General features: G+C 38.6%; 1 long non-coding RNA gene across 1 annotated transcript in view; it reads right to left on the bottom strand.

The window, feature by feature from the left end:
- Window positions 1–14,265: 14,265 nt before the first annotated feature.
- The window catches only part of LOC118767144, a 19,540-nt gene continuing 17,956 nt past the window's right edge, over window positions 14,266–15,849 (bottom strand). The window contains exon 3 of the long non-coding RNA XR_005003043.1: window positions 14,266–14,279. This is a non-coding gene — a long non-coding RNA (uncharacterized LOC118767144). The remainder of the gene's footprint in view (window positions 14,280–15,849) is intronic.

The raw sequence follows: 15,849 nt of genomic DNA, 5'->3' as shown, positions 1-15,849 counted from the left end.
GTTCACCTAAAATGTATCAATTCTTTTCCTGCACTACGTGGTTGCTACGTTAGGATGTACATAATAAACAAATAGCATGAACCAGAAAGGTTCTTCTTCTCATTGAGAAGAAAATAATTTCACATTAAACATAAATATAATGAATTCAGAGGCCAAACGAGGGAACTTTTACGTAGTCGTTCGACATGCAAGAGATAGCTGTCAAATCACCCTCACATCACTCCCATCGGCACTATTTAAATACGGATGTCCCGGTGCATCTACGTAATGATGTTTTTACAGTGCACACTCGGGTACTATTTAAGAAGACTGGTCCCAGTGCGTGCACTCGCGTACTCGCGCAAGCTAGTCGTGACTAGTCGATCCTTACTTCGTGTTTTATTTACTTTGTTTTAAAAAAATTATTTACTTTATGTAAAATAAAAATTATTTTGTTTTATTTACTTTGCTAGGTAGTCGTTGCAGGATCGACTAGTCACGGCTAGCTAGCGCGGATGCGCGAGTACGCGAGTGTGCGCACCGGGACTACTCTTTTTAAATAGTACCCACACTCGTTAGGGGTAATTTTGGGGTTAGGGGGTTAGTTTTTAGGGTTACGTTTACGTGGGTGTGTCGGGACCTCTGTATTTAAGTTGTACCCTCCAATCTACTTTGGCGCATCTGATAATTTCCGTCAGACTTTCTCGTACATTAGAAACACTAGGGTTGACACGGATAGAATACTTTAATCGCAAGGCTTGCTTGATTAAGACAGACCTTGGGCTAAACAACAAAAGCCAACCACAAAAACGTGTCGAATTCATTATAGAGGAATGCCGTGAAAGTTTTCCTCACAATCCTACAAAATGCTTTTAGATTTTTCAAGTACTTTAGAACCCCTTCCGACAACAAAACATTTCTACTCAGGTATAATAAATAATAAACTGGCCGCTAACATCACCATGTTACAACGCTTAATGGTTTAAGCTACAACCTTAATGTTTTATTGTGTTACAGTTAATGTTTTTATGGTATACCTCTTAAAACACGAACGAACGAACGCACACACTCCTATATATAATATATACACACGCACAAACATAGATTTGCTCATACATACATGCAGACAAACGCACGGTGTCTGTAGGAAAAGAAATTTCCGCGTAACATCTATATTAAGTAGGAAACGGCGGCTTTTTATCTGATAAGCAGTACGAGCAGAATAAAAAAGACTGCACCATAAATAATATTACTCTTGACTAGTACGTGTCAGTTTAATGGTTTTCTTCCATCAGAATATTATTTGGTGAAATTATATTAAGCTATCATCCTATTCTTGGCTAAGGCTTACAGTTTAGATATCAAGCCCTCCATGTTATCATAGAATATATGGACCAAGCAATGAATAATAATAATAATAATGCTGATCCTTTCTACTATAGGCACAAGGCCTGAAATTTCGGGGGAGGGGACTAGTCGATTGCATCGACTTTTATCGACCCCGAAAAGATCGACCTCTGCGGAAATTGAACTCAGAATGTAGCGGCAGACGAAATACCTATTTCTCTACTACCCACAAGGGGCTAAACACAGAGGGGACAAACAAGGATAGCCAAACGGATTATGTCGATTATATCGAGCCCAGTGCGTAACTGGTACTTAATTTATCGACCCCGAAAGGATGAAAGGCAAAGTCGACCTCGGCAGACGAGATACCGCTAAGGATTTCGCCCGGCGCGCTAACGTCTCTGCCAGGTCGCCGTCTTGATAATAATAATCATTTTTATTAATGGCACAAGGCCTGAAATTTTGAGGGAGGGGACCAGGCGATTATATCGCCCCCAGTGTTTTACTGCTACTTATTTTATCGACCCCGAAAGGATGAAAGGCAAAGTCAACCTCGCCGGAATAATAATCTTTTCTACTCTAGGCACAAGTCCTGAAATTTTGGGGGAGGGGGTGATCGATTAGATCGACACCAGTACGCAACTGGTACTTATTTTACCGATCCCGAAAAGATGAAAAGCAAAGTCGACCTCGGCGGAATTTGAAGTCAGAATGTAGTGGCAGCAGACGAAATAGCGCTAAGCATTTCAACGTTTCCGCCAGCTCGCCGCATTACAGTTAGTAAATATTAATTACTGTAGACGCAGTACCAGTCCTATAGGCGGCGCTTCTGCAGTTCACAGCCTGGAATTAATTAGAGAATAACAGAAGATATACAGCGGGTACGTGCATATACTCACAATTTAATATACTTCTATATACACTTAAAATTGTATACACGTACATGCATGTATACATTTATTTATAATAATCGTATAAGCTGAAATGCATATGTATGTACGTGTGTGTGTGTGTGTATATATATATATATGTGGTCTTATGTTCCTCTATATCTATGTCTGTGTATTCATTTGCATGAGTTAATGGTTGAATGCATTTGTTTACTAAACCTAGAGTATAATTACTCAACAACCCACTCTAGAGTTGATATTACGCTTCGTTTTATGTAAAGTAAATATTATTCTCGTTTTACCTTTAATCATTTCGAATATCCTCTCGGTACGATTTATTTGAAGTTTTGTTTACTAGATTTTTAAAGCTGTGTCTGTGTGGGATATATATAAATATATATATATCTTTGGTTTGTTTCAGTTATTTTCCTGCAGCCTAGCTCCGATACTGCCTTGAGAGGGGTTTAGTTGAATAAATCGACATAAGGGCTTATTTTTTTTTAAAGACTAGTACTTATTATATCGGTCTCTTATGGTGAATTGCTAAGTTACGAGGACGTAAGCAGACCAACATCGCTTGTCAAGTGATGGTGGGGGGACAAACACAGGCACAAATACATACATGAAGACACGTGCCCATGGTGCCACGCAGTGGGACTGAACCCAGAAACGTGGATGAAAAGCAAGATTCTTAATACAAAACCACACCGATAGATAGATAGTGAGAACCATATTGCCCCAGCGTTAACATAACATGTCTGCCTGTTCTGCATGACGGTTTCCATCTATAGCTAAAACGATTATATCCAACTCATCTATTTATGTATTTATCTTTCACGCTTTCTTTTTATCGTTAACTTCTTTTAGCCAGTGAACTACGGCCATGCTGGGGCACCGCCTTGAAGGGTATGGTCTAACAAATTGACCCCAAGACATATTTACTTTTTAAACTCTTGTGCTTGTTCTGTTTCCTATACGAGAAATAACTCAGAATGGCCAGTGGCATATCTAGACATATAAATTTGTCACTGGTCATTTTCACCGTTTGCATTTTTGCAACGCAAAAACTACTTGTTTGGACATGAACTAGCCGGGAAGCATCTGACTGACCATACGAAATGTTCAATAGGTAGTTGACAACCATAGGTAACAGTTGCATACATTCCTCTTCCAGATTGTGAAAGCTTACCATAACGTTTAATCTAAATACTAGTAAGTTTTTTATGGGCCTATATGGGTTTTAAGTTACTTCTTTGGCATTTTCCTTTCATTTATATATACAAGACAAGCACACACATAAATACTGCTGCAGCTTTCTAATTCAATCTGTACACTATTTCTTGCAGAAGATAAGTCTGCAAACCCAAACAGCCGAAGAAATTTCATCAAGGAAATGGCTACGGCAGCTGAAACTAGTTCAAGATGGCGATGGCTGATAACAGACGGTAAGTGAAACTTTCCATAGGTTAAGACTCGCTCAGTCCCCGCCGTCAGGTGACATGTACAGACTAAGGGGCGAAACGCTTGTGACCCTGAGATACCGGCTGAAGATAAAGAAGGGTTACCGGCATTGCAAAGCCTCCGAGTAGCTCCTGCAGTTTCTGCGTGGAACAAAGCATCTCTGATGTTTATTTCATTTATCTGTCTATCTAGTATGTATGTATGTGTGTGTGTATATATATATATATAATATATATATATATATATATATATATATATATATATATATATATTAGTTGCTATTATTCAGAAGCTTCGTAAGTCCAAAACCTTGCTTCTTCACAAAACGCAAAAAGTAGTTTCATCATTCCATAGCAAAACCGTTGTACTAAACTTTGACAATTTTTGGCATCTGAAGCAGCTGGAGATACGATAGTTTGACCAAAAGAACCGGCTATTGCAAGCAAAAATAAATATTGAAAGAGAACGCATTTGGACATGTGACAGTTTAACATAATAGCAATTTTATATATATATAAGTTAATCCAAACAAGAAAGCACAAAAAAAACACAACAACGCGAGGACGTGGAACAAATATAGTATTATTGGACGCTCAGGAAAGAAGGAAAGAAGGAGGGTTTAACGTTTCGAGCGGAGCTCTTCGTCGGAAACATAGGAGAAGGAAAGATCCAGAGAAGGGAATACAGAGGAAAAAAAATCGCCAACGGTACACACGAAGTCACATTTATTTATATATATATATATATAACCGATAGTTGGGGGACACAAAAAGATATATATGAGGTCTTCTTTCAGTTTCCATCTACCAAATCCACTTACAAGGCTTTGGTCGGCCCGGGGCTATAGTAGAAGACACTTGCCCAAGGTGCCACGTAGCGGGACTGAACCCGAAACCATGTGGTGTGGTTGGGAAGCCAGCTTCTTACCACACAGCCATGCCTGCGCATACATACATACACACACACACACATTCACACGTTTTATAAAAAGAATTATTTGTAATCCCTTGTCTCTTAATTAAAATTTTCTAGTCGTTAATTAGGGAGCTCGGTTAATTGTGTATATGTGTGTGTTTGTATGACAGTGTTCGAGTATTTGTGTCTGTTGTATTAATGTTATCCAATCGCTGCACATTGGACAACGAGAAGATTCTAATTAAAATATGCATAGAGAGAGAGAGATGCGTATATATATATGTATATGCCTTATATATAAATACAAGCATAAATGCATTATTAGATATACACACATACGTATATATGCACACACATATGCATACACACACAGTTGTATACATTAGTGCACATCTTGGATTATCCAGATTCCTAGAAATGGCATATGATTATGTTTTTGACTTTAAGAGAAGATCTCAGTGATGTGAGATATTTGAGCTTAAAGCGCTCCACCTTTCAACAAGGTTCATGATTTGCTCGCGTTAAACTAACGTTGAATGCAGGACCCAGAATTAGCAGAGTTTTCCAGTTTTAAAGATCAAAGCTGCAAAGCTAATTGTAATACCTTCTAGGCAAAGTTTAAAGGTATTGGTAGAAACTACGAAAATGAATATCGTGAAAATAAAGGTCTACCAAAATTCGAAAGATCGCGTTTTGAAATCCGAAAGTAACAATTAGTTCTAACGGTAATAATAGACATTTAAAAGCTTATCCTTGTAAAGAGTTCTATGTAGACAATGATGACAGTTCATTGGCTTGATATGCAAACGTGTTGAATTTAAGATTCGGTAAGAAATCGGAGGCATGAAAAGCGAAAGATGTTTTAAATGTGTGTATTTTCCGATAACATAGCGCAAGAATTTTATAAAAGAAATTTACCCTCGTATAAAGTAAGATTATGTTCCTCTCGCAAATTCTTTTGCTTCCAATGCGAAATACTGATTAACGATTCAAAGAAGATCGTTCAACAGTGATATGAATATTTTAATGGTCTGCTAAATTCTTCATTAATCATTGGCTAGTCTTTTTTAAGAATCCACCAATCAATTTTCAATAAAACTACTTTCTTGATAAAATAAAAAAACTTCATAAGCACGGTAAATAGATAGGGTGAAAGCGATGATTTGCATATGGATTCTTAATACGTCTAGGCAGATTTGAACGTGAATGTGCTAATCGCTGTTGTCTTTCATCACAAGGTAACAGCTTTTTCTTTATGACTATGTGTTCATGAATATCTGTTAATTACCCACTCGATTCATCAGGGCAAGGGACTCTGAGACATAGGTTCTTTTGAAATCTTCTCTACCAGACGCACCGCGGACTTGTAATGCAACGCAACAGCGATTAGCATATCCATGTTCAAACCTGTCGGAACGTATTAAAACTAAACATGCAAGTCATCGTTTCGATTCTTGCTCACCGTGCAAATGACAATTTATTATCAGTTGACAGAGAACAGCACGGATCACCAAGCAGTTTGTCTTCCGAATGTAAAACTAAAGGTTAATTGGTCGGGAGTGCCTTTCATTGACGAGATACAAGGATGTCGAAACAGTGACTGTCCTAGAGTCTTTTGTACTAATGACTCTCGTGTTTTATGAAAACGTATTCGTTGTACAGAAGTTGTTTGGCTGTGACGAAACAGAAAATCGATTAGTATATACATGTTCGAAACTATCTGAACGTATCAAAAATAAATATACAACTCATCGTACTTCCTAGTTACGCCACCTAATTTCAGTAAAGAAAAAGATGTTTTGCGCAAAATTGGAAATGAATCTTCTCAAGCTGATAGAACACATTAACCAATGCCTCGGCTTTTTTTCTTATCTGATATCTGTTGCCTTTACCTGATCATTCGATCACATGGAGTTTTCATTATCGGCGTATCCATAAGGCGGCGAGCTGGTACAAACGTTAGCACGCCGAGCGAAATGCCAAGCGGTGTTTCGTTCTGAGTTCAAATTCCGCCGAGGTCGATTTTGCGTTTCATCCTTTCGGGGTCGATAAATTAAGTACCAGTTACGCACTGGGGTCGATGTAATCGACTTAATCCGTTTATCTATCATTGTTTGTCCTCTCTGTGTTTAGCCTCTTGTGGGTAATAAAGAAACAGGTATTTCGTCTGTCTTTACGTTCTGAGTTCAGATTCTGCCGAGGTCGACTTTGCCTTTCATTCTTTCAGGATCGATTAAATAACTACCAGTTACGCACTGGGGTCGATGTAATCGACTTAATCCGTTTGTCTGTCTTTGTTTGTCCCCTCTGTGTTCAGTACAGAAGTATTTTTTGACTTCTATCATTAGCGATATAGGTACTCATGTAGTACCCTTGTGTATATATGTACATATCTAATATTGTATATATATATATATATATATATATATATAATATATATATATATATATATATATAGCGTGCGTGAGGTGGTGGTCAGAAGATGTATAATTAAAATGTTATTGTTCGTTATTACTCTTTACTCACTTATGCCCCACTTATGCCCACACTCATCAATATACCGCTACGCTCCCACATTGAGAAACATTGCTCGAGGACTACTTTAAGAACAGACCTGGTCAATAAAGCAGAAGTATTTACCATTCATCTACAAAACCTTTTTGTTCAAGAAAATATCATTTAAAAAAATCGAATAATTTAGTAGTAAGTTACCCAGAAGGAACAGATCTATAATCCATGATAATCGAAGGGTAATGTTATCGTCCATTTATTTTATTTTCCATTCTCAGAGTTTCTGAGACTAATTTTCAATAAGTTCTTCGTGTTTCTTCGGGATAATGTAGTTCTAGAAAATAGACATTTTTCTTCAGGTCTGTCATTGTCTCTTTCCTGTTTTACGACGAGAACCTGCGATTTGATGGAGATTTGGCTGTTGCTTATAGCAGATCGAGCGACTGCCGGAAGATTCCTGCATTTATGTGTGGTTCTTAAGTACCTCGGTCGCCAGAAAGATATTTAAAAAGATAGTGAGATAACCAAGTACGGGAGAGGAAGGCGAATACGACACAACGGAAACAGAACTTAATAATGGTTTCAAATATTGGCACAAAGCCAGTAATTATGGAGAAAGAGGTGGGGGGAGGTTTAATCAATTACATTGGCCTCAGTATTTGACTGATACATTATCTTATCAATCCTAAAAGAACGAAAGACAAACTTGAATTCATAACATAGGAAGTATGAGAACTAAATAATTTCAATAAAAAGTTTCAGATTATATTCTCATTAATTTCAAGAAATATTTTAAATTATTATGTATGGAATTCGCTATGGGGATATTTTGATTTCCAAGCACACCACAGAAAATCGAGATTAATTTACAATGATAATTCAGCTACATATCATTTTTAATAATCAGTCTAAGCTATATTTCATTGCGTTTGTTATATAACGATTTCGTAACGTCTGCATAAGAAATACTACATTTCCTGAAAAAGAAAAAAAAAGATCGACACAGTTAATTGGGTTACTATCTCACCACTAAATGCATTTTGTGAGGGAAGTGAAGAAAGTCAAAGGGGATTTTGCTGTGATTTGAACTCAAAACAAAGTGGGACGAATAGTTTAATATTAGAAAGAATCGAGGTAATCCTGACTCTGGCAATGCTGCGCGATTAAGAGTTCGGTCCCACTGCGCCGCACTTTGGGCAAGGGTCTTCTACTGTAGCCACCGGACTGATATGTCTTCTTGAGTGAATGGTTAGACAGAAACTGTGTGAAGCCTTGTGCGTGTGTGTGTATGTATGTGTATATATATATAATCTCGTTTTGGGATTTGGTTTGCAAGAATCTTTGTGAATTCGTGTACTGAATTTACTTTTCCACTCATTTGCTTTTTCTGAACTTATATTGCAGCCTTTTCAATAGTCGTTGATTCTGTCCGTTATCAAAGCAACTCTGATAACGGACAAAGTCAACCACTATTGAAAAGGATGCAAGACACAACGAAAGTTTTAGAAAAAAGTAAGTGGAAATCGAACCAGTGAGTATTAAGCAATAAGGCACTAAAAGAGAATGACACTCCCCAGACAGATAAATAGATATACATAGATAGATAACACCTACACACGTAGGGGTGCTGAAAAGTTTCTGGCAAAAGGCCTGGTTGGAGGTTAAACCTACTGAGTTCTTTTACAGGCCTTAGAAAAACTGAAGGACTGATGCAATAAGTGTGAATCCGAGAGGAGGAATATGTTGAACAAAATCATAATTAAGTGATTCTCCTGTGCACTTGCATGTTCCCCTACCGCTGGACAACAGTTGTTGATTTGTTTACGTCCTCATACAATTAGCGGCTCGGCAAAACATGGACGACAGAATAAGAACCAAAATTAAAAATAGGTACTGTGGTTAACTTGTTCGACTAAACCCTTTAAATCGATGGCCCAGTTGGGCCGCAGTCCAATGACTGTAACAAGGAAAAAAAAAAGGAAGAAAAATCATTCTGGCTTTTTGCTGCTTTCCAACAGATATGTACCTAAGGTCAATAACATGTAGAGTTGGCACGGCTGTTAGAGCGCCGGATAGAACGCCCGTTGATATTTGATCCGTGTCACTGATTTGAAATCTCTCCGGAGTCAAATGTGCACTCATTATTGCGGGGGTCGACCACTCTAGTACTGAGAACGATTCACTCTTTCTCTCTCTCAAGAAGAAATCCGATGTGGTAAGATCTAGAAAGGGAGCGGATCCGGCAGGTTTAAATATCTGACACTCCTTGTATGTCACGAGGGTGACCCTATGATTTTCTTCATCACAATTTGAAGGCACAAAGCAAGCTAAAATCCAGAAATTTAAATTATTTATTTTTGTTTAAAACAATTAAAATTTTCTAACATATTGTTTTCCACATATTTCAACAATGATGGATATTCCTAATTTTAAACTTATAAAGAAAAGAAAATCTCAAAAGTGCCCAACCCGATATTATCGAGTCGAAAAATTCTGGATTTGGTTTCCTCAGAAAAATTGTTCTAATGAGACGAAGATCATTTTTTTCAACATTACTCTATTATATATTTTTCGTTTATTGATCAACTCAAACTGCTACTTTTAAAGACTACATAGAAAAAGTCCGTCCTTCGGTCCTATAGTAGCAAAGCTTGGACAACGACAAATGCATCAAAAGAATAGACAAACACTGGACATTGTTTGCCCTCACCGTTTGTTCTGTTCATTTATTATTATTATAGTAAAAGCAGCGAGCTAGCAGAATCGTTAGCACGCCGGGCAAAATTTGAAATCACTATTCTGGGTTCAAATTCCAGCGAAGTTGACTTTGCTTTTCATCCGTTCGAGGTCGATAAATTAATCACCAGTCATGAACTCGGGTCGATTGATGTAATCGACTATCCCCCTTCCCACAAATTCCAGGCCTTGTGCCTATAGTAGAAAAGATTATTATTATTATTATATTTTGGGAGGTTGGCATCGTGAATAAAATCACGCGCACCGTTTACGTTTCACAACAGTTTTATAACGAATCGGTTAAATAATTAATCAATTCATTAATCGATGAGTCTGTCGAAGTCCTTTCGTCACAGTTTATGACCTTATCGAAGAATTCTTTTCTTTATTTTTTTTTGTTCAGAACAAATAATGCACGACAAATTACAAAAGCGTGGATTTTCTCAGATAATAACTTTTAACGTTCAGGCTACAAAAGCTTATCATGTTTGTAAAGATTGCAGAAGCCATATATTTCCCATGTTAATGAGGATCAAGCCAGATACATTACATTTAATGAAGGTGCTGACCTTTCTACGAAGAAGGATTAATTGTGAAAAGCGGATTGGGCAACGTTGAGTGCACAATGTCACTTAAGGCTTGCACCATCAGTCCGCTTATGAAAAAGAAAGCGGATATCAACAAAGAATAGTGTCGGAATAAAGAATGAAATTCAAGATATTATCTCGATTACACTTGAAGATCAGAAAGCAGAATCAAGACAAAACGCATGCGTAACAATTGAAAAAGTATTATTCAAAAGTGATGGCAGATTGAAGTGCTAACGCCTACAGTAAAATATTAATTACTGTGTTATTAACAAACCCGAAAGGGGTCAGATTTACAGTTCAAGAATTTTATAATACTTTTGCTATACGTTAATCCGTTTCTGTGAAGACGCGTGGCCTATTTGCTTTGCGTGTTGCGCTCAAGATGGTGAGATCATGGTTTCGGTTCCCGAACCTGGTCGTGCTTTATGTTCTGTAAAACGCTTCCTTTCACGTTCTTCCAAGCCACACAGATGTTCATAAGCCCCAGCTGTAGCCCGGAAGTTAACCTTGCGGACCAAACGATTGTCATTTACCGCTTCTACACGTATTTATTTGTATTATTGTTTCGTGAATGAATTTGCTTATGCTTTTTATCATATGTCCTATGTTTTGATCTCATTTTTTTCGTCTGAAAGAAATTGGGCATTGTAATGGGCACTGGGAATATCCCCGCTCCCGGGTGTTTCCGGGTACCTCAGCTGGCAGAAACGTTAGCGCGCCGGACGAAATGCCTAGCGGTATTTCGTCTGTCGTTACGTTCTGAGTTCAAATTCCGCCGAGGTCGACTTTGCCTTTCATCCTTTCGGGGTCGATAAATAAAGTACCAGTTTCGCTCTGGGGTCGATCTAATCGACTTAATCCGTTTGTCTGTCCTTGTTTGTCCCCTCTATGTTTAGCCCCTTGTGGGTAGTAAAGAAATATATAATAACATTAACATTGTTTTGTCTCTCTTTCTTCAAGAGGATTGCGTCTCTGAGTAAATAACCATTTTTCTTTTTGGCTTTTGTGAAGTTTTCAGGCTGACTTTTGTACAGTATTGTATTTTTGCCTATTGGTTCTCTCATGACTATTTCAATGACGTGTACGATTTCCAAAGAGGTCTGATATTAAAACATGTCTTGAATTGTCTCCCTTATTTGCGATTATTATTTTCATACTCCATCATTGACTTAATTGTCTTTTCCTCACCGCAAAATTATTTTCAATTCTTCTGTGGCGTTCATTGTATCAAATATATTAAGACTAAATTTACTAATTTTCAAATGTGTTGCATCTCTGAATAACTGAGCGATTTTTATTTATTTAGCTATTGTTTTATTCATTTTTTAATTCTTCAGATTTTGTTAATTTCTTGAAGATTAAATATATCTCATTTGACTGTGGCCATGCTGGAGTCCCGCCTTTAGTCGAGCAAATCAACCCCAGGACTTATTCTTTGTAAGCCTAGTACTTATTCGATCGGTCCCTTTGCTGAACCGCTAAGTTACGGGGACGTAAACACACACACACACACACATATATACACACACACACACACACACACACATATATACAGCCTGAAATATATACGACGGGCTTCTTTCAGATTCCGCCTACCAAATCCGCTCACAAGGCTTTGGTTGGCTTGAGGCTATGGTAGAAGACACTTGCCCAAGGTGCCATGCAGTGGGACTGAACTCGGAACCATGTGGTTGGTAAGCAAGCTACTTACCACTGTGCCTACTAATTTTTATTCTTTAATCATTTTTAATTCTTCAGGATTTGTTAATTTCTTGAAAATTAAATATATTTATAGTGTAAATTGACTGGTTGTGTATAAAGGGTTCGAAGGAATGTATAGTAGCGACTGGTGGTGCGTAGAATGCTGGAAAGGATGTATAACAGTTGGTAATGGATTTTTACTAGAGAGGGTGTATATTTGTATGTAAAGAATGGAGAAAATATAATGTAGATGGGTGATGAAGAAGAGAAAGATTAGAGATGACGGATGGGCTAAATGCGGAAATATAGGAGGGCGAACGCAAAGTCATAAGCGTATGAAAGAAAGAATGAAGGGGTGAGAGAGAGAAAGAAAGAGCATAAAGGAGGGGGAGACTAAACGATTGGTATACGGGGGTAGGAGGGGTATGGAACAATAAGGGGCAAGTGAAAGAGTGGGAGTTCGAAATTTGGGAGGTGAGGGTAAATAGTGAACGAAGCGATTGGAGAGTAGAGGTGGAGGAGGAGCAAAAGAAGAGAAATAGGGGAGGGTATAGGAGGGATGGAAGGAGGAGGAGGATAGACTAGGGATCGGGGAAGTTGGGGTCGGAGAAGAAGGGAGAATGTGATGCCTTAATTGGAAAAAGATAGATAAGGGTATGAAGCGAGTGAAAGAGGAAGATCAGAAAAATGGGAGTTCTCGAAGAGAAATTTTGGAGATAAAAGTAGGAAGGTAGCTAGATGATTGGAGAGAGAGGTAGGTAGGTAGATAGATGATTTGAGAGAGAGAGAGGTAGGTAGATAGATAGATGATTTGAGAGAGAGGTAGGTAGATAGATAGATAGATGATTTGAGAGAGGGGTAGATGGATAGACAGATAATTGAAGAGAGGGGTAGATGGATAGATAATTTGAGAGGTGGGTTGGTACACTGAGAAATCGATAGACAGGTAGATAGACTAAAAGGAAGCACGAATTCAGGTTTGGATTGAGGCAGAAGTAAAGAATTGAGGAGTGTTGGGGTTAGGGCAGATGTCAAAGGGAGAACGAATAATAGAAGAGAGTGGGTGAAAACAGAATGAGGGTGTTATAGAGAGAGGAGTGGAAAGAGAATGGGGGTGTTAGAGAGAGAGGGAGGAAAGAGAAATAGAGCAATGAGGAACAAGTAGATTGACAGTGAATGTAAGGGAGAGAATGACGGATAGGATTTAATGATGTAGGCTCGTTGATGTAGCTATGCGAGAGAATTCATTGTGTGTGTTTGTGTGCGAAATAGTGTGTGTGTTTGTGAGTGTAAGGGGGGGAGCGAGAGAGAGGGTATCGTAAGTGGCGTAACAAAAATGGTAAAGATGAGGAAGAGAACAAAAGCGAAAGAGAGAGAAAGAGAGGAAAGGTTGAATATTGACAGTAAATTATGAGAATGTATGATAGATTGACTCTATGAAGCGAGCTTCCTGGAGCAGTTGTGAGAACCAGAGAGAGAGAGAGAGAGACTGAGAGATAAGGGTGAGAAAGTCTAGGAGAGATATGGAAAGAAGAGAGAGGGTGTGTTGGGAGATGTTCAAAGTAGTGTGAGTAATAATAAATGGAGAGGCTGGAGAATCCAAAGGAATTTCTGGAGTAGTTGATGGATAGCGGAAGGGATTGAAATACAGAGAGGAAGAACTGAGAAGGATGCGGATGCAAAGGTATGGAGGAGGAGGAAGGAGAATGGAGGAGAGGAAGAGTGTATGGTTGTAGAAGAGAAGAAGAAGGATTTGTGAAGAACAAAAGGTGCAGTGAATAAAAGATGAAAACGGTGACAAAATTAGTGTGACTGTTAGCAGAGTCGGTAGGGTATCAAACAAAATGTCTTGTGGTAGCTCGTTGCATCTTCTTTATGAATTCAAATCCCGCTGTGCCGGTATGTCGGTTCGCCTTTCATTCATCCGGGTTCAATAAAATAAAATACCGGCTTGGAAGTTTAGTCGATCTAATCAACGATACCATTCTGCCCAAAATGTACGGCTTTGTGTCAACTGCCGAGACCAATATCGATAGTTCTATTCTGAGTTCAAATCTTACAGAGGTTTGTGTCATCTTCCTGTACGAGGGATCTCCGTCCTTTGACAATGAGAATTCAATTCGATGAACAGATTTTTTTTTCTTCATCTCTAAGTCTCGTAAGGCCGCTTACGCGTTTGTCGTATAGCATAAGTCACTGGGATCACAACATTACCTCTAAGCAGGACTCTTGTCTGTTGCGGGGATCTAGACCAGCAATTTTGATGGGGAGGGCACAATTAGATTACATTGACCCCTGTATTTGATTGGTACTTTTATCAACCCCAAAGGGCTGAAAACTAAGAATGACCTTGCTGGGATTTTAACTCAGAACGTAAGGAGCCGGATAAATTGCCGCTAAGACTTTTGTCCGACGCGCTTACGATTCTCCACCTTACCACCTTTGATCAACTGAATTACCCTCTCCTAAATAAACATCTCACGTGGCTGAGTATTCCATGGATATGTTTACCCTTAACGTGATTGTGAAATAGTATTAGAGTGGCACAGGGTGTGACAAGGCCGTAGCCGTTTCAGTTACGGGTACAATCTGACCAGCGGGTTTCTATGCAGTTTCCATCAACTGAATTTCACTTAACGTATGGGCCAAGACGAAGCTAGGGCAAATGATATTTGCTCGGGATTTTAAAAAAAGCTTTGAATGAAGAAATTTTATTAAAAAAAGAATGAGATTGAACACGGGACCTCGTAGTCGTAAGACGAAACCTTAACCATTTCTGTCTACTATAGGCAAAAAAATGCCCAAAAATTTATGGGAAGGAGGCTAGTCGATAGCATCAACCTCGGCTTATTTTATCGACCCTGAAAGGATAAAAGGAAAAGTCGACCTCGGCGGAATTTGAACGCAGAAATATAAAGGACGAAAGAAATACTGCTTAGCGCTTTGTCCGACGTGCGAACAATTCTATAATAATAATAATAGTAATAATGATTTTGGCACAAGGCCAGCATTTTCGGGGGAGGGAGATAGTTGATTATATCGACCCAAGTACGCAACTGGTACTTATTTTATCGACCCCGAAAGGATAAAAGGCAAAATCGACCTTGGCAGAATTTGAAATCGGAGCATAAGGATGAACGAAATGCCGTCCGGCATTTTGCTCGGCGTGCTAACGATTCTACCAGCTCATCGCCATAATAATAATCCTTTCTACAATGGGCCCAAGGGTTGAAACTTAAGAGAGGGAGCTGGTCGATTACATCAATCCCAGTGTTTCATCGGTACTTATTTCACCGAAAGGATGAAAGACAAAGTCGACTTCGGTGGAATTTGAACTCAGAACGTAAAGATGGATGAAATTCTGCTTAATTTTTTGTCTGGCGTGCTAACGATTCTGCCAGCTCACCGCTTTAAGATGCCATTATTATGATACCGAACAGAAGTTCTTAACCGTTCGGCCATAATGCTCCTACGTCGATATAACTTCATCCGTTTATTACTAATATGAGTTCCAATCCAGGCCAAGTCAGACCTGAATATTGATAGCAGTGTTCCGAGTTCATATACTGCTGAAGTCGACTTTCACATTCATACTTTCGGGGACCATAAATTTAGCTATCAAGGCTGATGTTTGTATTTATGGTGATGGCAGGCACACGGCCAAAGAAATTAGGGATAAATGCATTAGTCAATATCTTCTACCCACCGTTCATGACTGG

The sequence above is a fragment of the Octopus sinensis genome, linkage group LG19, assembly GCF_006345805.1.
Source record: "Octopus sinensis linkage group LG19, ASM634580v1, whole genome shotgun sequence".
In the NCBI taxonomy this organism is placed as follows: Eukaryota; Metazoa; Mollusca; class Cephalopoda; order Octopoda; family Octopodidae; genus Octopus; species Octopus sinensis.
This window is presented reverse-complemented; position numbering and strand designations above follow the sequence as displayed.